The sequence below is a fragment of the Pseudorasbora parva genome, chromosome 11, assembly GCF_024679245.1.
Source record: "Pseudorasbora parva isolate DD20220531a chromosome 11, ASM2467924v1, whole genome shotgun sequence".
Taxonomy (NCBI): Eukaryota; Metazoa; Chordata; class Actinopteri; order Cypriniformes; family Gobionidae; genus Pseudorasbora; species Pseudorasbora parva.
The window spans coordinates 17,650,730-17,676,615 of NC_090182.1; the positions used below are offsets into that span (position 1 = coordinate 17,650,730).

The 25,886-nt window shown below is 38.4% G+C and overlaps 1 protein-coding gene across 4 annotated transcripts in view; it reads right to left on the reverse strand.

The window, feature by feature from the left end:
- Positions 1-25,886, reverse strand: part of lingo2 (leucine rich repeat and Ig domain containing 2) — a 348,108-nt gene that overhangs the window by 6,988 nt on the left and 315,234 nt on the right. The window contains exon 1 of one of the 4 annotated variants that reach the window (XM_067457312.1): positions 8,385-8,455. The exons of the other annotated variants lie outside the window; for them this stretch is intronic. The gene's annotated coding sequence lies outside the window, so the exon portion shown is untranslated. Of the gene's footprint in view, positions 1-8,384; positions 8,456-25,886 lie in introns of those variants that run through there. 4 annotated transcript variants of the gene reach the window in all.

Below are 25,886 nucleotides of genomic sequence, written 5' to 3' on the forward strand. Positions count from 1 at the left end.
TCTGATAAATGACATTCACTTGATAACATCTTGTTGTGTCGTCTGGAAGTAGACTAATAATTAGAATTTGCTTTAGGAATGAGATTTTGTGGTTGGATGCACATTCCCATCATCTTACCTTCCGAAAAACAAAAAAAAAACAAAAAACAAAACAAAACAACATTTACGATTACTGTATGGAATGGAAGGATGCCAGATGGAAGGGTAGTCCTATATATGACGTAATCATCATCACAGCTGTTATAGAAACCCAAATTGTTCACAATTTATTGGTCTTCATTTTTTCCTACAAATACAAAAGCAACAGTTATTCTTTTTCCTCTGCCTTCAGAAGTCAAACGTTAATTTAATTTCCTTAATTAAGAAATGTAGCATGGATTAGAGAACATTTAATTATGTGAAAAGAGCTTTAGACTATGTGGGAAAAGCCTCTGCACATTGAAATAGACACTGAATGATATTTATTTTAATATGATGAATGTTTGTAAATGTAACCTTACTCCTTTTAAGCTTTACTAGTAACATTTTGGTTTAGAGTTCAATTCTCACTATTAACTAGTTGCTTATTAGCATGCATATTACTAGGATATTGGCTGTTTGTTAGTACTTATAAAAGCACATATTAATGTCTTCTGCATGACCATATTCTACATCCATGATCATACCCAATACAAAACTTAACAATACCTTACAATAAGCAGTAATTAGGAGTAATTAGGTTAATTGCAAAAGATAGTTAATATTGAGAATTGGACCGTAATCTAAAGTGTGACCATTTACCTGACTGAATGATTTTTTTATACTTTTAGCTGCTGCCACATTCTTTTTCCTTTTTGCCAGTGGGATACCATGCAAATGAGGGTTAGTGTTTATATCAAGAGTCTTGCTTACAAAATGAACTTTCACTAACATGCACAAACACACAATGACACTGACAGACAAGCGTATATTAATACTTCACTACTTCATATTTAATGTTAACCTTTCACTGATCTTATTGGTTATTTTCCCCAAGCTGCAATTTAGAAAATGTAGTTGCTTCTTTGTTAGCTATTCAATACCATATTGATTCACTATTTTGAAGAGTTATTTAAGGGATCAATTGGACTTTTGTCAAATCCATGCAACATATTCATACATGACTCATGTCTCGTGACATTAACACATTTTCAGATCTCAGGTGTTTTGGATCTGCTAATTAAAGCATTCCAAATGTGTACCCTGTTTTGTAATGCTATAAATGTAGACTTAAAAAAAGTAGCATTGGACTTGAATTCATCCAGTGGGTATAGATTACATTGTGGAAAGTTCTCATTACACACACACCACCTCAATATCAGCTGGCAACCAATCTTACACTAACTAAGACCAGCAAAGCGGTTTTATATACTTGGGTTAGTTTAGTAGAGAGGTTGAAAAGAAATTTAAAACAGAGGATTTAATTTTCTTTTGGATAAAAATGAATCGTTTACAATAAAATCAGGAATGTGTATAAAGAAAGTAAATAAGGGCAGACATGACATAATCAGTGTAAACTAAATGTGGTCGGTGAAATACCTTGACCATTTCCTAAATAAGTTATTTTCAATACATTATGATTTTTTTTTTAAACTTTCCAATAATTTTTTTCTCTCTTATCTATGCTGACATGAGTATGCATGCCTGTAAGACAGATAGGGAGAGAAAGATACAATATAAATGCTTGGCACATGTGTTTTGTCCTGACCGGGCTGTGATCGGCTTAAAGTGTATGAATGGGTCCTCCCTGGCTCTGTCAACCAGACTAGAACCGAGTCTAATACCCTTACATGGGCTCTCCAGCATTTTCCGGTCTTTTGCCCCGGCAGTTTTAGGCTTTTTTGATAACAAACTGGACTCCTGTGCAATCAAGCAACAAATGTCATTTTAAGCCAGGATGTGTTATATCTCCACTCAGAGACTATCTTGGTCCTTCTGATGTGGACCACCTAGGCTCTGTGCAAGCTGGAGATATATTTTGTTAACTTCACGATTACGAAAAAAAGCCCTTATAGTTATACTATCTTCCCAAACAACCAACAAGTGAATAAGGTAAAGGGATTATGGGATGAAAATGAGTGTAAACTCTGGAATAATTACACAAAATTAAATATAATCATGCGGAAAGAATGAGGTACGGCATGTGAGAAATGGTTGCATGCATGGTCACTCCCATATTAACATTTGAATGCAGTTTGCATTTAAAGGAATATTCTGGATTACGTACAAGTTCAATCAATCAACAACATTTTTATAGCTTAATGATGAAATCCAATTTGCCTTGATCTTTTGACATATAAAAGGTCTTTGTGCCATTTAAACATCCTGCAAGTTTCATAGCTTAAAACATCCTTCTTTTTATAAAAGCATTTATTTTATCATCATTTTAATATTGGGGGATCTGTTGACTGTGCTTAACCTGAATATTATTTATGTATTCCATATTACTTTTTATGCAGCGGTTTGCTAAAACTTTGCTAAAAGCACTCGTGATTTCTGTGGTTAATCCAGTGCATATATTTTCCAGTTGTGGAAACAGCCGTGTTAAAAGTACATTCTAAAAATATTCCCTATTCACACTTCACATTACAACAAAGGTGAGATTTCTTGTGAGCGTAGCTTGTCAGTTATATGCTTACTCTAATAAGTGCAATGCTATGTGAACATGTACGGATTTCACAGAAACTTTTCCAGTAAACGCAGTGAGCAATGGCATGGATGTCTCCTTTTACCAGCCCTGTCCCAGCAGTAAGTTCACATCAGTATAATTGTTAACATTATTAAATCATTACTTCATTTTAATGAGTCTCATATCTTCTAACGATGCTACCCTGAAGGAAAGATGTAATTAGCTCACAGGTTAAAAAGGAGGAAGGGTGAACATCTAGCCCTTAGTGTTTAGTGAGCTTGTGTGATAGCATCACAGCCAATGGTAATAAGGAGTCAAAGAAGAATCCGTCAAAAGTTTCTCCAAGCTCGTCTGTAAGGAGAACACCACAGATCTTTATCAAAATGTCATATTCTGGGCTGAGAAATAATACAGTTGGTTTGCCATATGAAGATATCATGATGTTAAGCTATTAGCCATTTTAACAGTGTTGTCGTTGGTTCAATAATGTTAGCCTTTGAGAAACTCTCCAGAAGGGTGTTTAACACCACATGCAGTGGTTCATGGAAGTGGACAGGAAACTCCACTGGCCTCTTGACCAAAATAAATCAATTTCTCCAACTATTGATTCAGAATTATAAAGTGAGTTTCTGTACATAATCCAATCACAAGCACTTCTTCACATAAACTGAAAATACCAATACCAAGCTCATCGATTCCCAAATACACAACATTACATTTAATCAAGTGTGACTGACATGGCAAAGGGTATGTTTAATCCAAGATATCCTAAGTAAAACAATCAGTTTCACTGTGATTGTACTTTACTAACAGTTGGATGCTTCTATAGGTGGTAAAATGCTTATGGAAATACAACGATTTAATTTAGGATTCTAACATCTGTATTACTGCCTTTACTGTCTTTAAAGCACAATTAGTTTTTTTGTTGTTGAAATAAATTAATACTTTTATTCAGCAAGAATACATTAAAATGCTTAAAGCTGCACTGTGTAATTTTTCGAGTGTTGTGGAGCTGAGCAAGACCGCTGGAGCGATTGTTATGCAACACATGCCTCCCGAGCAGCGATACTTTTATTATGATGGGACACAGTCGCTGACACCATTTCCTCTTTTCCAGTCATGAGTATGAGGTAAGGCAACTCTGTTTATGATATTAGATACATTTAAGTGTGTTTGAAATTATGTTATGAGGTTACTTTGTGCATTCACTCAGCGGCTGTTGTGACACTTGTTGCACTAAGAGTAAAGTGTTTCTGCTAAATAAAACTGGATACTGAGGGTAACGCAGATACGACGCAATTGACAGATGGCAATTTTCTCACAATTTACAAATAGTTGGAAACATTTGTAACACTCAACTGAACAAAATATATAACACTGGCCTGGTGTTTTTTTTGGATATGTTACTGCAAAAATACTACAAAGTGCACATTTAAAGGTGACTTTTTATAATATTACAAAAGATTTCTGTTTCAAATAAAAGCTGTTCTTCTGAATATATATATATATATATATATATATATATATATATATATATATATATATATATATATATATATATATATATATATATATATATATATATATATATATACGAACTATTACGAAAAGCAGATCAGTATAAGTGCAATAAAAACCTCAAGTAAGTTTAAAAACATTTATTAATTTATTAAATTTTAATTTATTAAATTTGGGACAGAACTGATGGGATGGTAAATTGCATAATTTTTGATGACTCTGCTTTTGAAAAACTGTCTCTGACCTGGAGCTTGATTTATTTATCTGTTTTGAGAGGTGAGTTTTATGCTGGGTAACAAAAAGCCCTGAAGAGCAATTTACAGTTTTTCAGCACCCCATGTGACGGGCTCCAATTGCTGCGGCAGCACAATCGCCCACCCCCGCTGAGGAAGTGAGGTGGGATCAACATCTCTCACTGCGAGAATCAAAGGCAGAATCTAAAAACCCCACTAATTATGCAGCGGCCAACCATACCATTCACACTGAGCTCATCAGGAAGAACGGCCCTGCGTTAATTAGTGATAAAGAAATAGATGGAGAGAGATGCTTCTCTTGTTCCCCTCACCGATAACCCTCTGTTAGGAGTGTGGCCAAGAACTAGAGTGAAACTCAACTGCTCTCTCATCTCTCATGCTCTTTCTCTCTTTGCTATCAGGCTCAGTGAGGCCTGCAAAACAGCTTAATGTGAACAATAACTGCTTTTTTCTTCAGTGAAATTTGACTTGTTCATCATTTTAAATACACAGGTATGTTTTCTTAATTCTGTCATGACAACTTTCAGGAGACTGGTATGGTAATAGACATTGGCATGGTAATGACAATGTCAATGTTAATGCATTTGGTCTTGGCGGAATAGCTCTGCTACGCTGCTACTGCTAATACATTCAAATACATTACTGTGAGTATGTAAGACATGCTGCTGCTGCACATGTAAAATATATGAATTAACCCCTTTAGTAGATCTATACAGGTGGAGCTGGGGAAGGTGGAGGGTTTCTGAAAGCGTGTTGCAGACTGCAACACTACGAGTATTTGTTAGAATGTTGGGCCACAGTTCATTGGCTGCTGATGCAACAGTAACTAATCAGCTGTTCGATGATAATGACATGATCAAACCAAATGAGTTAAAGCTGCCTGCGCCATCTAGAGATTCATGCCAGAACTAGGTAATAATTGTTTTAACACACAGAGAAAAGCGGTGTCAAGATTGTACCTTCAGGGGTACAAAGGCTTGTCACTGGGGCGGTACCCTTAAAAGAACATCTTTGTACCTTTTATATAACAAAAAGGTTCATATCTTCAGAGTATTCATACTCTAAGGTACTGAATCCACCTTTTAGAAGTAAATAATAACGTCTTTGTTTATTTATGCTCGCTATTCCAAACCCATATGCTGTCATTTTTACGTGACTAAAGGCTGCCAGGATCGACTCTGCAGCTATGCATTCATGTCCAGAATTCTAAATAGCTACAATGCCCGTTTGGCATGATGTCAAAGCGGAAATATTTTTTTTAATCAAATCCATATTTTGATTCCTTAAGCCATTTTAAGACTTAGAGGACAATGTCTAGACTAGGACCAACAAAAATGTGCTTGTTGAGCCCTAAAGGTTAAAGGAACAGAGTTCCTCTAAAACACACTGACAACTCTGTCAGTTACATTTGAATTTAAAACAGCAACATGTTAAGAAGCCAGTGTAAAACAGAAAATATACACCAAATTTTCTTAGTCTTGGATCAGTATAGAGCCAGAAATCTGCAGCCTAAATTTATAATAAATAAATTATTAATTCAACTTTTATGTCGGTTCTAACATAGTACTCCATTTCAAGTGGGAAGACTATTGGACTTACATTTGTGCTCAGGGCAGATCTTTCTTTCAAATGTAATTCCCTACAGTATAACTACTCTTTGTATAAAAAGCCCTGCTGTGAGAGTCGGAGGCAGACTGAACACATTTGTCTCTATAGGAAGTCCTAAACAATGAGAATTAATGGCTTCTGGATGCCGGTCGACCACCACTCAAAATGATAAAGCCATAAGCGTATTTTCCTCACGGTTGCCCAAGTTAATATAATTCATCAAGTTAATGTGTTACGTAAAATGCTTAAAAAAACAAAAAACAAAACAAAACAAAGGATAAAAACAGCAGCAGCTGAACTGGCAGAGGGAGTGAGAGAGAAATATGCAGAGTGCAAACAATACAAAACTAACCTTTCAAAGCTAATAGACAACACTTGAAAGCTGGGTAAAGCCTGGTCCGCCAACATATGTCCCGCACAATTCACCTTCCATGCCATTTCTTAAATACATTGTGATAGTACAATTTGGAGTGGAGGGCCTCTCGTGAACATGGTGACTTTCTTAGTGCTTCTTGAGAGACACAATTCCAGAATACAGGAAGTAAAGGAAAGCACTTTCCACTAATGAGGTACACACTGGTGGTCTTATGAGCAGTAGAGGTATAGATCCTGTGTTTTTGTTGTGGGAACTATTACGTTATATTATACGCTGGCCCCTTAATTTATCTGAAATGTTTAATCATACAACAGTCATAATTTCGACCTTATCAGCTGAAATAATATTCATATATACATGCATAATTGTAATATATATATATATATATAATATGTATATACTGTCTATATATATATATATATATATATATATATATATATATATATATATATATATATATATATATATATATATATATATATATATATATATATAAAATATATATATACTGTATAGATTCAGAGATTCAGGATATAACTCTGGCAGAAATCATGTTAATGGATGCGAATATTAACGTTAATGTAGTATGAAGCAGAGCAGGAGCGAGTGTTGTGAGGCTGAGCAATGGCTCACATGGCTTACGAGCTGCGGGACTTTTATTATGACTGGACACAGTCGCCGGCATCATTTCTGCTTTTCCGGTCATGAGTATGAGGTAACGCAGCTCTGTTTATTATATTAGATACATTTAAGTGTGTTTAAAATTATGTTATGACGTTACTCTGTACGTTTGCTCAGCGGCTGCTGTGACACTTGTTGCACACTGCTAAGAGTAAAGCGTTTCTGACAAATAAATCTGGAAACCGAGGGTAACGCAGATATGACGCAATTAACAGGCGACTCCTTCAGACGTCCCGACTCCTTGGTTAAAATAGTAATTTTCTCACAATTTACAATTAGTTGGAAACGTTTGGGATATTGTAAGAACTCAACTGAACAAAATATATAACACTGGCCTAGTGGTTTTTGGATATTTTACTGCAAAAATACTACAAAGTGCACAATTAAGAACCGGATTATTGGATCAGTAAAATGCCAAAGGTGTTACTGTCCTAAAAACATTTAAAAATAAAGATACTGTTAAATAGAAACAAAATAATATTATAGCATGAGTGGTTATGCTAATATTTACCAAAGGTAGCAGAACAACTGTTGGTAATTTTAGACAGTAACAAAGCCAGCCGGCATATCCAATACTTGAGGAAAAAAAAAAAAAATTACTGAGAGGAAACAGATGCCTTCTGTTCTCAGCGTGAATACATTTGGAGTGTCAGCAGGAAGCAACTGCAAGCGTGTGTATAGCCCGTGTGGTCTTGGAAAGGCTGGGGCCGTGTGGGAAGTTGAAGTGTGTATTATGAGGTCAGTGTGCTCACTTGCTGAAGAGGTTTAGTCATACATGTGGGCTAGACTATATTAGGAATATTTCAGGGGTGCATGATCACCACACTTACCTTACCCAGCAGGAGTGAAAGCACAATACACTGACAACCTCCCTCCATCCCTAAACAAAATAGTACAGACCTGATTTGAATGCAGTGAGATTTTGGAAATTTAGTTTTTGATAATGCAGCCTGTAGAATAAAGCAGCCCCCCAACCAGCCACATATGTGAGACGAATATCTTTCAAATGACATCTTGTAGGGTGTGCAGTTACGTTTCCAAAGGAATTAAATGCAAAAATAATTAAACCAGAGGCATCAGACAGTAATGCTTCAAAAAAAAAAAAAAAAAAAAAAAAACATCTCTCAAGGTTGTACCGTGAAAACAAAGCACTTGCTCCATCTCTCTCCCTCCCCCACACCCTTTACTCAGGACTAAAACGAGAAATGCCAGTTAGAGATATCCAATCCCATCCAGAGCCATATCATTGGTATAAGTGCAAATTTTCAAAGCTCATAATCAAATGAAAGGAGCAGCGTACCAGCTTTTTCGTCTCTTCATCCTGCCCGAGCAGTGCCTTTGACAAGCTCTCACTAATCCCAGTTGGAATCCAGCTCAAACACAGAATGGTCCTCCATCTCCATCTGCTAAGACTTCTCTTCTTTTCTCTCCTCCCCACTCCCTCCCCCTTACCCTCTCTCTTGTCTAGTCTCCCTCCCTCTTTCAACCCAAACAGACAGAATAGCCAACAAAAACATAACCTTTACCCTTTAGTCAATACAATACATTACCACTTAAACACATAATTGATCCGAAATAATGTTTCAAATCTTAGATGTATTTGTGGCGAGCCTCGTAGCATTAGGAGTCAATGGCCTTCTTATATTCAGGATGTCAGGCTGAAGTGCATGAGTGTCTTGTTCGTCTTTTTGTATGCATGTTGCTAGCATTAGAGACACTCTCTCTGCATATCAATCACTTAAACAGAGATTAGCATTTCATTCGAGAGCCATTAAGGTAAAAAAGAAAAAGTTAAGTTAAACGTATTCAATTATAGTCCATCACATCCACGAGACAGCTGCTTTTTAATGATCCATGAATAATAGATATTAATTGTATCAGTGAGTGGAGTAAATAATCAGGTTTTATGTATTAACAGGCGTACACGTCTACAGCTTGGAAAACACCAGCAAGACCAGGACAATTATCTAATATTTTGTTCTGTTATGGTTTTTGGAGAGTTTGTTCTTTCTCAAAGGGAAGTGAAACAGGCACATGGTTGTAAACAGGGATTTCGGTGCTGAGACGACAATGACAGATGAATTGTCCTATTCTCTAATGATGTCTCATGTGATTCCACTGCATAAATTTGTGGTTGATATGTAACAGCAGACAGATTACTGTATTTGTTCTAATGAGGGTTACTGAGATAATCAACTCTGATGAACTCTAGTGCCATATCATGCAGTATAATAAGGGCTGTCACAGTAGCTTTCATTCATCATGTTCGCCATCACTTAAAGGGATAGTTTACCCAATAATATTTCATGTTTTTAAGTTGTTCCAAACTGGTATGAGTTTCTTTCTTCTGTTGAACACAAAATAATATACGTGGACCTGTGCTGGCAAAAGTAGTCAGAATGTGCACAGGATAATTCCCAGCTACAGGCAAAAAAATTACAAAATCAGATTTTGAGGTTTTCACAAAAATTAGTTAATTAAGCCCTCATCTAGCGATCCCAAATGCTCTAGATATCAATTAAACATCTAAAAGTATCTTAATTTGTGTGTTTTCTGAGAGGAGTACCTTTCCTTTGTTCATGAAAACCCATCTTACGCTGACTGACAGATCTGACACGTGCACACAAAGACACACACACACACACAGTGTGAAAGTTTGGTTAGCTGTTAGGGAAAAAAAAAACATCTGGTGTTCTGACATTCTGTCTAGGTATAGATTGTCTGTTTCATTAATGTTACAGTTTTTCTCGATTGCTTAAACACTATAACCAGGCTTTTGAACTAAAACTTTAAAACCATAACTCCATTAATCAAAAAGCACACCTATACACTATTCCCCTGTTTTTGACAATCAGATTTGTTGAACTGTCACTGCAAAACTTTACACACAAATCCCATAATTTCTCATTACCTCCACCATGTTGTCATTTAGAAAGCGCTAGCATTCAATATCGTTCACTTAAGTTAGCACAGCTTCAGCCCAGTTAGCACACAGTTACTCAGGTGAAAACACTTACAGAGTCAAAATTGAACACTCATCAATCATATGTATGCATATGTAATAGATAGATAAAAGGGCCTGAATCAGTTCATTGAGTTTTGGAACAATGGTTTAACGGAGAAAAAAAAAAGAAATGAGTCGAGGAGGAGGACGAGGAGGAGGAGGAGGACATGGTGAAGGAGGAGGTAGAGGTGGAGGATGATGGAGACGTGGAGGATGTAGAAGGAGAGGGAGGTGGAGGAGGAGGTAGAGGAGAAAGTGGAATTTGAAGTGGAGGTGGAGGGAGAAGAGAAGGTGGAGGATGAGGAGAAGGAGAAGGTGGAAACAGAGGAGAAGGTGGAGGATGAGGAGAAGGTGGAAAAAGAGGAGAATGTGGAGGTGGAGGGAGAGGGAGAGGGAGAGGAGAAGGTCGAAGATGAGGAGCAGGTAGAAAAAGAGGAGAAGGTGGAGGTGGAGGGAGAGGAGGAGGTGGAGGATGAGGAGAAGGTGGAAAAGAGGAGAAGGTGGAAAAAGAGGAGAAGGTGGACAAAGAGAAGGGGGAGGTGGAGGAAGAGGAAAAGTTGGAAATAGAGGAGAAGGTGGAGGATGAGGAGCAGGTGGAAACAGAGGAGAAGATGGAGGTGGAGGTGGAGGGAGAGGAGAAGGTGGATGATGAGGATAAGGTGGAAACAGAGGAGAAGGGGGAGGTGGAGGGAGAGGAGAAGGTGGAGGATGAGGAGAAGGTGGAGGTGGAGGGAGAAGAGAAGGTGGAGGATGAGAAAGTGGAAATCGATGGGTGGAGGAGGTGGAGGACGAAGAGAAGGTGGAAACAGAGGAAAAGTTGGAGGTGGAGGGACAGGAGAAGGTGGAGGATGAGGAGAAGGTGGAAACAGAGGAGAAGGTGGAGGTAGAGGGAGAGGAGAAGGTGGAAATCGATAGGTGGAGGAGGTGGAGGACCAGGAGAGGGTGGAAACAGAGGAAAAGTTGGAGGTGGAGGGACAGGAGAAGGTGGAGGATGAAGAGAAGGTGGAAACAGAGGAGAAGGTGGAGGTGGAGGGAGTGGAGAAGGTGAAAAAAGAGGAGGAGGTGGAGGTGAAGGGAGAGGAGAAGGTGGAGGTGGAGGGAGAGGAGAAGGTGGATGTGGCAGGAGAGGAGAAGGAGAAGGAGAAGGAGAAGGGAGAGGTACATAATTGGCCATCGTGCCTTAGTAAATGTCCCTGGTCAGCGCGGAGGGAATGTCACTATGTCCACAGCCATGAGCCATCAATGGTTCCTCTACAGCCATGAGCCATCGATGGTTCCTCTACAGCCATAAGCCATCGACGGGTCCTCTGCAGTCATAAGCCATCGACGGCTCCTCTACAGCCATAAGCCATCGACGGTTCCTCTACAGCCATCAGCCATCGATGGTTCCTCTACAGCCATGAGCCATCGACGGGTCCTCTACAGCCATAAGCCATCGATGGGTCCTCTACAGCCATAAGCCATCGATGGGTCCTCTACAGCCATAAGCCATCGACGGTTCCTCTACAGCCATAAGCCATCAATGGGTCCTCTACAGCCATAAGCCATCGACGGCTCCTCTACAGCCATGAGCCATCGATGGTTCCTCTACAGCCATGAGCCATCGATGATTCCTCTACAGCCATAAGCCATCGATGGTTCCTCTACAGCCATAAGCCATCGATGGTTCCTCTACAGCCATAAGCCATCGATGGGTCCTCTACAGCCATAAGCCATCGATGGGTCCTCTATAGCCATAAGCCATCGATGGGTCCTCTACAGCCATAAGCCATCGATGGGTCCTCTACAGTCATAAGCCATCGATGGGTCCTCTACAGCCATGCCATTCCAGGAGCCTATAACACTATGCTACTCCTTGCTTTTCTTGATGGTCTAAGAGAGCATATGTTCCAGCTGGACCTCAGGGATCCAGCACAGCCAGAGCAGCCTCACTACATTGTTTGGGATAACGTCAGCTTCCATCGGGCTTCTCTTGTTCGTGACTGGTTTACCAATAATGATGTGGATGAGATTCTCTGGCCTGACCAAAGGCGAGATGCTGAGGCAGAATAATGTTTAGCTGTACATGAATGAATAAAAATGTGCAAATATATACATTATTTGTATCATTTGTATTCATTGTTCACCATGTGAAAAGTTTTTTCGTTTTTTGTTACAAGCAACATTTTGGAAATGTTATTTTGAATTTATTGGACCAGTGTGAAAGACTATGTTGTAGTGTGTGTTTTTCTGAGAGCTTGTGTGCGTTGTCTTAGCAAGAGTGAAAGGTTTTGAGTGTAGAGCTTCAATTTGACCTGAAAATAGGATGTTTAGGGAATTGGGTAAGATGTTATGGATTTGTGTTTACTGTTTTGACAATATGAGGCAGAGTTTCAAGAAATGTGTTTAAGCAATTGAGAAAACTCTAATCAAACAATTGTGGTATCCTGGAAAAGAAAATATATATTATTGATAGCTCAATAATTATAATTGAATATTATTTGAATATATATTGGAACCTTCAGAAATCATTACCAAATTTTTCTCAAAATTGACTTGGCTGACTTCAAATATGTGTAGCTCAGGCATTTGCCCGAGCACAATTCCAACAAATCATACATAATTGTGTATGTTTATTAATAAAGAATGTACAATTTAATTTTAGTTAAAAAAAAAAAAAAATGTGGAAAATTTGCTCATTGTGATTAATTTAGAAAGAACAGGTCACATATTTTGAAGATAACCAGAGAGCTGACGTTGCCATTGACTTGCATAGATCTTTTTCCCTACTACAGTAAACTCTCTGGTTACTGAATTTCTTTAAAATGTCTTCTTTTGCGTTCAACAGCAGAAAAAAGTCATCCAAGTTTGGAACAACTAAGTTTAATTATTGGGGCTACGTCTTTAAGACAAAGTCACGATAGTACTCTGCAATGAGTCAATATATTACAGCCAGTAGCTTTAAAACAGCATGGGAAGGAAAACAGCTGCATCTGTCACAGAAAAATCCAGTACTGGTGTGGTAAGCACACAGGCTTGCTTTTTATCTGCCATCTGTTGACATTTTATTGACAAGGAACTTGCCCAGTGCCCAATATCGGCACAGTAGTGCCAAGAAACACTCTGCTGAGTGTTCAGCGTGACTGTGAAAAGCTGCAATATTAATGCTGTTTTCAGTAACACAGCGCTCAGAAATAATGTATCCACGGCAGACATACAGTATTATTGAGCTACTGCAAATTCAGAATTTAAGAACTGGATTCAAATGACTTTATTTGCATGACAGACATTAGAGAAAGGATATAAAAACAACAATAGGCATCAACAATATAGAATACAATGTTACTTACTATTATTAATAAAACAATGTAGTAATAAAAATCTACAGTACTACAGTCTTGTGTTCCTGTGCCTCAAAAATCTAAGTGTTCTCACAATATGGCCATTATTCCCTTGTGTCTTTAAAAAGAAAAAAAGTAGATTAAAAACAACCACTCTTTTTGAAAAGTGACTTAGTGATAAGACTCAATGGCCCCTGGTCCCATGGGAGCCTGAGAACCCTTAAGATGGACCACACATGGCTAATTCTCTCTGCTACTTTATAACCAATGAGTTAATGAACCCATCAGAGCCTGAATGCATCAGCTGCTCCAATTCTTCTCCATATTTTATGTCTCTATCTTATTAGGTGGCAAGGAAGAGTCTCTCAAGGGAACCCGGTCCTATTTGCTGTCCAGGAGATTGATTAGTTATTGATTATACCACAGTTTGGAGACTGAAATGAAAACATATGTGAAAGGGAGATTATGGGCTGAATTTCCAGATTGCTGATCCTTGTCTTTGTAACTGTTCGATCAATATGGCAATATTCCCAAGTTAATGCACCATGACAAACAGTGTGCCTGTGATTATGACTGGAAATGGTATCTAAAGCAATGGACTAGGAGAACAAAGCCGCATTATTCGTACCATGCAAGGATAGTTTACCAAAAAATAAAATCATAAAATGAAAACTTCATTTACACACTCTCATGTTGTCTCAAACCTGTATGATTTTCTTTTTTCTTTGGAACTAAACAAACAAACAAACAAACAAACAAACAAACAAACAAACAAACAAACAAACAAAAACATTTTCCATTGACTTCCATGGACAAAAAGCAAATGAGGATGACATGTTGACAGAATTTTAATTGTTGTGTGTTCATGTAATAGTCCAAAACCTGGACATTATCCAGTGACATTATCCCTCCCTAACCGACCTTTTTATCTATTTCTCTAAAAAAAAAAAAAAAAGAGAGAGAGAGAGAGGATGAATATATTGCAGTAAAGATGACTGTGATATTTAACTGATCTTGTTCAATCTTTTTACAGCTCCATACGGCATTAATAATTAAAGGTCACTTGGATAAAGAGAAAATCTAAGTAATATAGAAGAACATCTAAACCCAAACAGGGCAGTACTGGTCTTTCAAGAGAACATTTGATGATTTCAGACGTTATAAATTTGTTATCATGTATTCACACAAAATAAGATACTTTGAATTGTTTTTTAATGAACATCATTGGGTCCGAAACAACATTAAGCACCCACTGTGCTCTACAATCCTGTGCTCTACAACGATTATGACATCAGGACGAATAATATATATATATATATATATATATTGCTTGTTTAGGATGAAATTAATTGTATTGTATCATCCATACTTAGCAGTCATTTAGTTAGCTTTCTCTCAACTCAACTTCAACTCAACTCAACTCAACTCAACTCAACTCAACTCAACTCAACTCAACTCAACTCAACTCAACTCAACTCAACTCAACTCAACTCAACTCAACTCAACTTCAACTCAACTTCAACTCAACTCAACTCAACTCAACTCAACTCAACTCAACTCAACTCAACTCAACTCAACTCAACTCAACTCAACCCAACCCAACCCAACTTAACTTCAACTCAACTCAACTCAACTCAACTCAACTCAACTCAACTCAACTCAACTCAACCCAACCCAACCCAACCCAACCCAACCCAACCCAACCCAACCCAACCCAACTCAACTCAACTCAACCCAACCCAACCCAACCCAACCCAACTTAACTTAACTTAACTTAACTTAACTTAACTTAACTTAACTTAACTTAACTTAACTTAACTTAACTTAACTTAACTTCAACTCAACTCAACTCAACTCAACTCAACTCAACCCAACCCAACTTAACTTCAACTCAACTCAACTCAACTCAACTCAACTCAACTCAACTCAACTCAACTCAACCCAACCCAACCCAACCCAACTTAACTTAACTTAACTTAACTTAACTTAACTTAACTTAACTTAACTTAACTTAACTTAACTTAACTTAACTTAACTTAACTTCAACTCAACTCAACTCAACTCAACTCAACTCAACCCAACCCAACCCAACCCAACCCAACCCAACCCAACTCAACTCAACTCAACTCAACTCAACCCAACCCAACCCAACCCAACCCAACTCAACTCAACTCAACTCAACTCAACTCTAATAGGCAAGCTTCTAATCAAACATTACAACATTACATAATGTCTTACAACAGATTTTTTTTAAACTCATTTTAAACAGGCCAAATGGTAACATGGAGGTAACACTCATCTATAATCATCAAGTAATAAACTTGACAATTCCACATAATTATCAAATAATTTTCAAATACTCAAATTTATTTACTTAGAAAATGCATTGCCTCACTTTTATAAGTCAACTTTTTACAATCGTTCATAACATGATTTTGTGTCATTATAAAACACTGACATTTTCCCATCTGAAGATGTTATCTTTATTTTTGTTATAATCTGTTCCCTTTTGCTCTTTTTATGTCTCTGCACTGTTCTTACTCAGAAATTATCCTCAAATATTTTTCTCTTTTTTTGGCCTAATTCTTATGCATGCCTCTGGGTTCTTAAGCGCATTCACATCTCTATATATGTTATGTGAGTGAGTGAGTGAGTGAGTAAGTGAGTGAAGCAGAGGAAATTCAATACTGGGCAAAACAACAGGAAATATGAAAAGCAGAGAACTGAATGTGAGCATTTAGAGAGACAGCACAGCAACAACAAATACGTCAAAAATTAAGTGTGCTTTCTTCTGTAGGTCATGAATCATAAAACTGTTCAAACCATAGTCGGTGTCTTTATATACTCCACATTCTCTTCTATGCACCATAGAAAGAGTAATTCTCCAGCCCTCTTGAGAATGTTTTAAGGGCGCATTTTTACCCACTGCGAATAAAGAGTGAAAAAAGTTTCAGCGGTCTTGATCACAGTGGAGAAGCCACTCTGCAGCCATCTTTCAACTCTACATATTAGAAAGAAACTTGTTTAACCCTCAGCCGGTGGGCAGCTTTGTTAAGAGGGTTACATGCTGAGATTCAGAGTCTCATACAGTCAAATATTGGTGCACTTGTGAAGAGCCTAGGTGGGTGTTGGGTCTGTGGCTGAAAGATAAGATGGAAGAATAGGCTTTCCTGCAAACAAGCCAGTTAACAAGCCTTCTATCTCAGTCATTACCCATGGCACATTAGCGATTTCTCGTTCCCTTTCTGGCCATGCCTACTTTACTTATTGACTCCTGCACTGGCTCAATTAGATGGACCTGATAGTGTCTGCTCTTCTCAGGAGTGAACTGAATGACAACTTTCAGCTTGTGACAAGGGAAACCATGGATTTTTAAATGAAATGGATCACATTGACAGACAAGATGGATAAAGACAACACAATGAGATAAGTGAGGGAGAGATTTGTGCCTCTCTTCACCATCTACCTTCATCCATTGCGTCTTTGCCGCCCCATTTCTTGTCACAGAGCCACAGCTTGTAAATGTTGGGGAGATAAACCTTTCCATAACCCTTAAGTGCATTGTTTTACTGCCAATCCAATTTATCCTCCTCCAAATCCCTTTGCAATTATTCCCATTTTTAGCTACTCCTGGATTTAGGCTGAAAAATATCCTCTACCGACCCTCATTTAGTAAACTGTCATACCAAGCACGAGCCCTCCCTTCCTGGTATATGCTAAATTCAAACTCCTGCAACACAGCAAGCTCATCAGAATGCGTATAATGACAGTCGTTCATGTCACAGTCTGTCAAAATAACTTCAAATGACACAATTGAATAATGTCTATGGGTTTTCTTTTCCAAAAAAAATAAATATCTGCCACTGTCAGAAGGTACTCCTGCCAGTATGAAACTCATAATTGCCCGGTTTGGGACCCTCACTGCTACAGGATACACAGCCATAAAGACCAATTCACATAGGACAACGATTGCCTTGGGGGCCCTTGTTTGTGGAAACTGTGTAGCTTCACTCCTGTTTTAACTCAAGAATACTGAGTCCAAATAACATTTTTTCCCAATTTCTTAGCTACTTAGGAGCATTACTTTGTCCATTTAGGATCTAGCAAGCTCAAATCGGCAATTTATTAACAATTCTACTTCAAGTGGTAAACTTGAAACTGAAGGACTCTCTTCAGGTGTGATTAGGGCTGGTCACTTCCCAACAGAGACTCTCAAATTGCTTTATTAAAGGACCTTAGGTTCCAGTGGTCTAATTACTATCCAGATGGCTGGTAGAGTTAGTGATATCCCACAGCCCAACCCGTACTTATGTGTAATTAGCATTCAACTTTTAAGGCCAGTGGAGGTGTTGTGCTTTGCTGATGATGCTTTGTAAAGTATATAAAAACGTAATTTTCAGTGGAAAATTCACACTTCTAACTGAAAAGATAAAAAAGAAGCCCATGTCCAAACAAACAGTATATATATATATACGCAGTTTTTCACGTGTGTATGATACGCACTTTATGGTGTGCATATGACACACTCTTGGGTAGGATTAGGGTGGTGCAGCGGGGATAGATAGATAGATAGATAGATAGATAGATAGATAGATAGATAGATAGATAGATAGATAGATAGATAGATAGATAGATAGATAGATAGATAGATAGATAGATAGATAGATAGATAGATAGATAGATAGATAGATAGATAGATAGATAGATAGATAGATAGATAGATAGAATAATTAAATGATTAAAGGGGTGATGTATTGAGAAATGAACTTTCCCCTGAGACTTTGATATATAAAGGTCATCGTGATATAAGAATACCCTGCAAGAATAAAATGAAAAAAGAAATTCTGTACAGGTTTATAAATGCAGCACAGAAAAGTACCTTTCTAAAATGGGTTTCGGTCTCTTAAGACTCCAAACCTGGTTCACATTTACTGCTCATCAGGTTGGAATAGGACTCTCCTCCACACAGAGCTATCTGTAGACCCATCTCACTTTCATCTGAATTGAAAAGCTCAGCGAATAGCAGCAAGAGAGAGCAGTTTTCGACAATCTGTGCAGTGTGCTCACCGGCACTATGGTATATCCAAGCAGGTGATGGGAACTGAACCATTTCAAAGTGCAGAAATGAAGTTGGCACTGGCAGGGAATTTAATAAGTTGCTTGAAGTTGCTTGAAGAAGAGGACCACATCATGGACCCCTGCCAGGCAGTGGACCCACACTAGAGTGTGCGAAGAACACACCTGGGAAAAGATGGAGCTACGGATTTCTCATCAACAAAACCACTGCCAAGAGTGTGTGAGAAACAGAGGACCGACTGACCTTTATTCACACAATGAAGCTAAAATAGAGCCTAGCTGTAAAGGAAGACTACTATCTCTTTCTCACAGTAGTAAATTGGACATACTGTATATCACAAGAGTCCCAAGAGCCCCATTAACATATCCAAGACATCTTGTAAAAGCGAACAACTTCAAACATCCCCTCACTTGACAGACCTTATGTGCATTTTGCTTTTAACAGGACAGAGACCTATCCTAAATTCAGCCTTGTTATCCTTTTCCTTTCCTTTATGTGGCCATCAAACATGATCTCATTAGGATTCATACACACTCCTATGCCAATGTGCATGTCAATGTAGTGAAAGCATCCCTACAATGTTTACAATTCTGAGATTTATATTTTGAATTATGAGTTCAAATACGTTATGACATGTATTCAATGCAATTAACGCATTTACCTATTTGACATTATAAAGGTTTCGTTTCGTTCTGTATGATTTCTAATGGGAAGTTGGAATCCCTGTGACAGCTTATACGTACACAAATCATTAAACAATGCTTTGATGCTAACGGAATGCATATACACTAAGAGTGCAAATTATTTTATTAGTCCAAAAAATGTCACACATAAATTAGCTCTTAAAATTCCTTAATCTAACAATGTTTTATGGAAAATGAAGTGTTTCTTAATATCCCCCCTGGTCGCACCTGCACCACTGCATTTCCAAATGTTCCGTCAAAAGATTTTATGCTTTATCTAATTGTACAAAAGCAGACTTACTGTATACAAAATACAAATGGCTTTGAAATATTGAGATCATCTGGGACTATCAACCCCATTCTAACGTAAAAAGACTAAGGCATGCCTTGTCGCAGACAGGATTAGAGAAATGGACTGCAATTCTGAGGAAAGAGAAAACAGAGAAAAGATAGTGAAAGGGAACGAGAAAACTATGTGGAATCACATGCTTATATTGTGAGGAGTGTGAAGCATGCAGCACATCCTCAGTCTTAACAAAGCATGTGTGTAAGGGGATTCCACGGTCCTGGGGAGCGCATTACTTTGAAGCCTTCCATTTTACAAAGATGGAGTGTGTGCGGAAACTTATGGTAATAGCTTGTCAAGAATGAGAGGCATAGCTGAATTTCTGTCCCCTATTGTTAACAGGGAGAAATTGAGGTACATTTTGGGATAAGGGAAGGTTCTGGAAATTATTCCATCCACCAGAGACAAACAGCAGGAGTTTCTATTACACTCAAAGCCTTAATGCATTCTAATAGCCATGTAATGACTCCAGGATCCCTTTAACATTGTCTGTGCAGCCACTATTTTCCCTCTCAATGTCACTCTCTTGTTAAGCCTTTTGGACCTTTCAAAGCCTTCAAATTCATTAGGGGAGTGTCCTAGGTCCAAATCTTCTTATTCTTCTAATTTTATTTTGTTGAATGGGTCGATTAGAGTGTCACACTGAACCAGAGCACTCGGAAGCCACACAAATACAGTGGAAAAGCTGATAATTGAGAGAGAAATGGCCCACATTTGCAAATGAACAGACAGAAAAGAGAACATTTAAAAAAATAATGTGCCCTTTCTTTGTCAGCCTAGCATACAGCTTGCATTACTTTTATGCATCAAAAGATTTTTGCACCAAAAGATGCATGGAAATTCCTCATTAAAAGGGCACACATAAAATGTTATACCATTCTTGTCATATAATAAAAAGAATTGGTAAGGGACTTGCCCATATGATATTTTTGTGACGCTGTAACTCCTGTAATGTACAATTCATGGACCTACTTTATATGTGGTGGCCTGAAAGGAAGTGTATGTTAGCCTAGAAATCTAGACGCACCCTAGCTGCAGCAAATTTAATCTGCCCGTGAGTGTCGTCTAGCAACTCTCAATACCCTTCTGAGCTGTATTCGCCTAACTCTTGCCAGGCCAATCAAATCGTGTATAGAGTCGGTGGGCGGGGCCATAATGACGACGGCCGAGTTGCATTTGCGTGCTTCTAGTAAACACAGAAACTGGCGAACGGCGGCGGTCCTTCGAATCGGCTTTGACCGTGACTCTGGAAGACTTGGAGTTACGCTTTTCTCTGAGAAAAGAACAAAGAACGGCACTGAAGTCATTCTTAAAAAGGGAAGATGTGTTCAGAGTTTTGCTGACCGGATACGGCAAATGTTTAATCTATCAACAAGCTCTGTTTCACCTTCGTTGCTCTGGTTGGTGGTAGCGCTATCCTAGCGCTTTCTTCCACGTGCAGAGGGAGTTTGAAAGACAACCGATTATCCTGCCCCTCGGATTGAGCCCTGTCAATGGTGAGTTTCTTGCTTGTCAGGCTAAGTGTATGTAAGATTGTGGCCAAAACTGGTACTGCAATCACTATCGCAGGAATCACTTACTATCGAGGTTGCCAGATAGGCTGCAGGATCCAGCAGGAAAGTTTGTAGCTACAGCTGTGGTAACTAGAGCAGATCTGGCAACCCAGAATTCTAGATTCTAGAATTCAGATTATCCCCCAAATTCTAGTTGGGGGACAATCTATTTGGGACTATTTGCAAACAATATTTGCATTAATTTGCATCAGATATATTATTAGTCCCGAGATTCTTTGCATAAGTGAATAAATACGTAGATCCGCTATTAATAATGAGATCATCAAATGTTAATCAATGATTGTATATTGAGAGCATGGGCGTTGTATTTTTGTGTGCGTTTGTGTGTGTGCATTTACTTAGCGTTCCTTTGTTCTACATTTACATTTTAGAATTGGTAACAGAATCTTGGGCTGTACTGTCAACTTGAGATTTGAATCTGTGTTGGAAGGAAGGTTTTCTGCACAAAATAGTGTTTTTAAAGACACTCTGTTGTTGTTTCTCACTCATAATATCACACTCATAGCTGGCGAGATATGTCTGTATATCAGCACGGTGTGAGAATCATTGCTCATATGAATAATATGCATTAGATAGATGATAGAAAGCTAGATTTGCTTTGTTTTGCTGTTTCTAAAGCAGCCTGGACACCATGTGCAGTCACTCAAACAAAGTCCCATCTCTACTCATCAAATTCTCAAGGTGTAGCCAAAAGCAATTACAGGGAAGCTGGATGGGAAAGCCTAGTGAAGCCTCCCCCCCAAAGCTTCCATCCACACTCTCACCGGTCCTAATAAGGCCTTGCCTTCCAAACAAGATGAATCATGTTCCACTTTTCTCTGCACCTCAGCACTTTGTAGGTGTAGCTTTGTAGCCTTATTAGCCCTTACAACGTAATAGACGAGCCAATAACGCTTGGTTTTCTAAACTCCACCTGGAGGGATTGTCAAATAAAGGAATTGGATAGACATGGAGCCCTGCAGGGTGTTCGTTTATCACAGTGTTTGCTAATGCAAAAGTATGCTTCTTCAAACTGATTCCAAAACTACTGGATACAATAGTTATACTGCCACCATACCAGGAACTGAACGAGCAAGAGCGACGATTGATTTACCAGTGAATCATTTCGAACAACCCTGCTTAAAAAAGCATCTTCCTGCTTAGCTTATGCTTGGATTTGAGTGCTTAGCTTGGATGGATAGATTAACAAACAAAGTGCTTTTTTTTTTTTTTTGGCGTCAAACTGTATATTAACAAAACGCTATTGACTGTTTCAAAAAAGGGGAGGAGCTGCTAACAGCTGGAGCCATTTCAGGGGAAATTACGTCAACACGTTGAATAATGCGGAGCATTCCAAAGCCCTTCAGTGAGCCTTTAAGCTTCAAACTTCACAGAACAACGCCGGGGCGCGCATGTGCATCAAACAGACAGAATGCAGTAGAGATGGAGACATTAAAATTCAGCACAGAAACATGGACTCTTTCCCCGCCAAACACGGAAATTTCCGTTATTTGTGAGAAAACGCTTCCAGGCCAAAAACTGAATTTTCCGTGTTTCTGTGTTTTCACTGTCGGATGCTAGGGGGCGCTATTGCGCATCTTCTGAATGAGTACTGAATCTCCTGATCAAAACACACGCAAGTAAGACGCAGTGAAACGACAAAGTGATCGCATGTAATCATATGATATGACGTGATCATCGTCAATAAGCAGCATATGAATCAAAACTGTTGATCATCGCTCTGAATCTGGTCTGGAAACAGTCTTTCACAAATACATAATTTTCTCAGCTTTTTGTTTAAAATGTTGCTTTTTTATGAAACTTACCGATATTCAAGTGTTGATCAAAAAGGAATGCATGAAGCTAGAATAAAATGTTTTTTTTGTTGTTGTAGAAGAAGAGGGTCAGCTCTTTATTTTGATATATTGCATGCTCAGATATTCATTAAACAAAATATTCTATGGGCTATTCAATTTTTTATCTATCTATCTATCTATCTATCTATCTATCTATCTATCTATCTATCTATCTATCTATCTATCTATCTATCTATCTATCTATCTATCTATCTATCTATCTATCTATCTATCTATCTATCCATCCATCCATCCATCCATCCATCCATCCATCCATCCATCCATCCATCCATCCATCCATCCATCCATCCATCCATCCATTTTAATTTGTTGTAAAACCATGGTTATTTTTAAAGGTATATTCACTATGTATATTTTAATGCTGACATGTTTTTTTTTTTTTTTTTTTTTTTTTGAGGGACAGCACTCGGCAGGATGTGGAATAGTGTGTTTTGTCAGTAAAATAAACAAAAAAATTATATATTAAAAAAGAATAACAATACTAAAAAAGAAAAAAGAAAACAATTGGCCAAGTTTTTATTTGTATTTGATTTCTTTATGGTTTATTACTTTACATTATTGAGAAACCAAAAATCTGCCATGCTTTGAACTCACAACATAAATCAAATCTCAAACTGAGCATCCCAGAATGTCATTCAGAAAAAAAATGTGTTCCCTTCAAGGACATGTATGTCTGAATTAAGATCTCGCGTTCAGAGCGTAACGATGCTATCCTATTGATGGCTGATATCTCTGCTGAGCTCTAATGAAAGAGCTAAAAATATCAGCGCCCCGTCAATACCTCACACTTCCTGCGAGCACATCCTTGCCTGTCAGGAGGTGAGATCTCAGTGACATTGTGACGTGCTCAAACACGCTGTCCACAATGCTAATGCCAACAGACAACTGACACTTAGTCTGTAGGGTCACATTTGACTGCGTATTTGTTTCGAGGAGCTCCTTCTACATATCCTTCGTTCTCATCCTTCCATGTCACATTACATTACACACGGCAGAAGAGAAAAATCAGTCAGCAGAAAAGCGCTTCAGAGCGTCTGCTAACAACTTTGAAATCTCTTTCCCCTATAAAACGTTATGAGAGAAACAAACTTTTAATTAGATCTAAAAGATTTAATGCAATGGACTATGTGAAAATGGGCTTAAAATGAGAATTTAAAGAGAATGGGAAATAATGAATTTCTTTAATACTAACAGAAAACTTTATTCTTAGGATTTTTTCTTTTTAAAAAAAGCACAAAAACACAATAAAACCCAGAAGCACATCTAGAGGGAATGTAATGGTATCTTACCAAATCGGGTGACATATCAGTAGTTCCTATACAGTAGTTAGCCTCCTGTGCTCCATCTTTATGACTGTCGCCCTCCATAAGCTAGACATTTCTCACGCATCAGCTACATCACAATGCCCGCTCACTGCTAACACAGGTCCTAGCATTTCCTCGGGACAGATGACCTTGTCTCCACCTCCTCAAGCCCGTCTATGTGACAGCATGTAGCTAACATGTTCTGTGTGTGTTTGATTGCAGCTACAGCAGGTTTCGTTAGTTAGTTAATGCGAGAGTTTGTACCTGTAATGTGTAACGAAGCCCGGGAGGCTGGGCCTGGCTCCGCTTCTGATTAAAGGCCCTAATAGGTCCACAGGGTTCAATCAAGCCAGACCCACTGAACACTGTATTCTGCAGTAAAGTGGTGAAGTAAACACTATTGTGCACCGCCCCAGGGACAGGCGTCTCAAAGCACACAACGCTAATGATGGTGACACATAATGAAAGAGAGCATGGATGAGAGAGATATATAATTGCATGCATGCATACGAACATTTGCATAAATGAACGCATGCGAGCGGTTACAAACAGATTAAACCTCATGCTAAAGCTTTGCAAATGCAGCATGACGGAAATCTTCACAAAAACTGAATGCAAAATCCCACACACATTACTTAAAAGGATGACTTATTTCAAGCGATAACTGTGACGATAGTGCCTCCGATTCCGCCCTGATTTTTACTTCACTGCTGTGCATGGGAGGAGGTTGTTATGGCTTTAAACAGCAACATCCCCATCTGAATGGATGTTGCTTCGGTACTTGATTACTAGTGTGGTGTTTTGGCTGATTTAACTCAATTGTTTTGTTTTGTAAAGCATGTAATCCTTGTTAATGAAACACTAAAATACTGTCACTACTATTAAAAGACCATAATCTCACCATCTTGGCTAACCAACAAGCGCTATGCTTTTATAATACACCGAGGCAGTCACAAAAACTCAAGTCAACCAAGGCCAACTATGAAGTGAGCATGAGTTATTGCCCCCTGAAAACAGTAGCGCCAGTCAGGGGATGGCGAGAGCTTGGGGTGTTATTGACAGGTGGTGTTGAGTTGTGATCCAAGCAGATTTAACCTTGCAGAGGAGGGTGAAGGGGAGGACAAGCGGTGACCTAAATTCAGCATCCTGCTTTTCATTGATTTAACAGGTGTAAGGGTCACCAGCGGGCCAAGAGCATAAGGCCAGTGGAGAACACACACGCACGCACACACACACACACACTTCGATTTCACATGTATAATACATAATACATGTAATTTTACTGTAATGCTAAACAAAAAAGTTTGACTGTGAAAAGACAACACATGCATACTACTTTGTATCATAAATAGTTAATGACCTACACTCTAAATAATGCTGGGTTATTTTTTAACCCAAAATGCTGGGTTAAGACTGTTGGATAATTTTTGTTGGTTTATTTGATCACATTTTAAACACCATTGGCTAGTTACAAATTTCCAGTCGTTGGGTTAAACCTGCTGGGTCGCAATGCTTGGTTGATTCTACCCTGTTGTTTCACATACTTCCCGCCTTGATTCGTTTAAATTCGCTCCCAAACTGTCATTTTGAAAGGACAATGCAAAAGGCAAAGCCACTGGTTGCAGATGTTTTAAGATA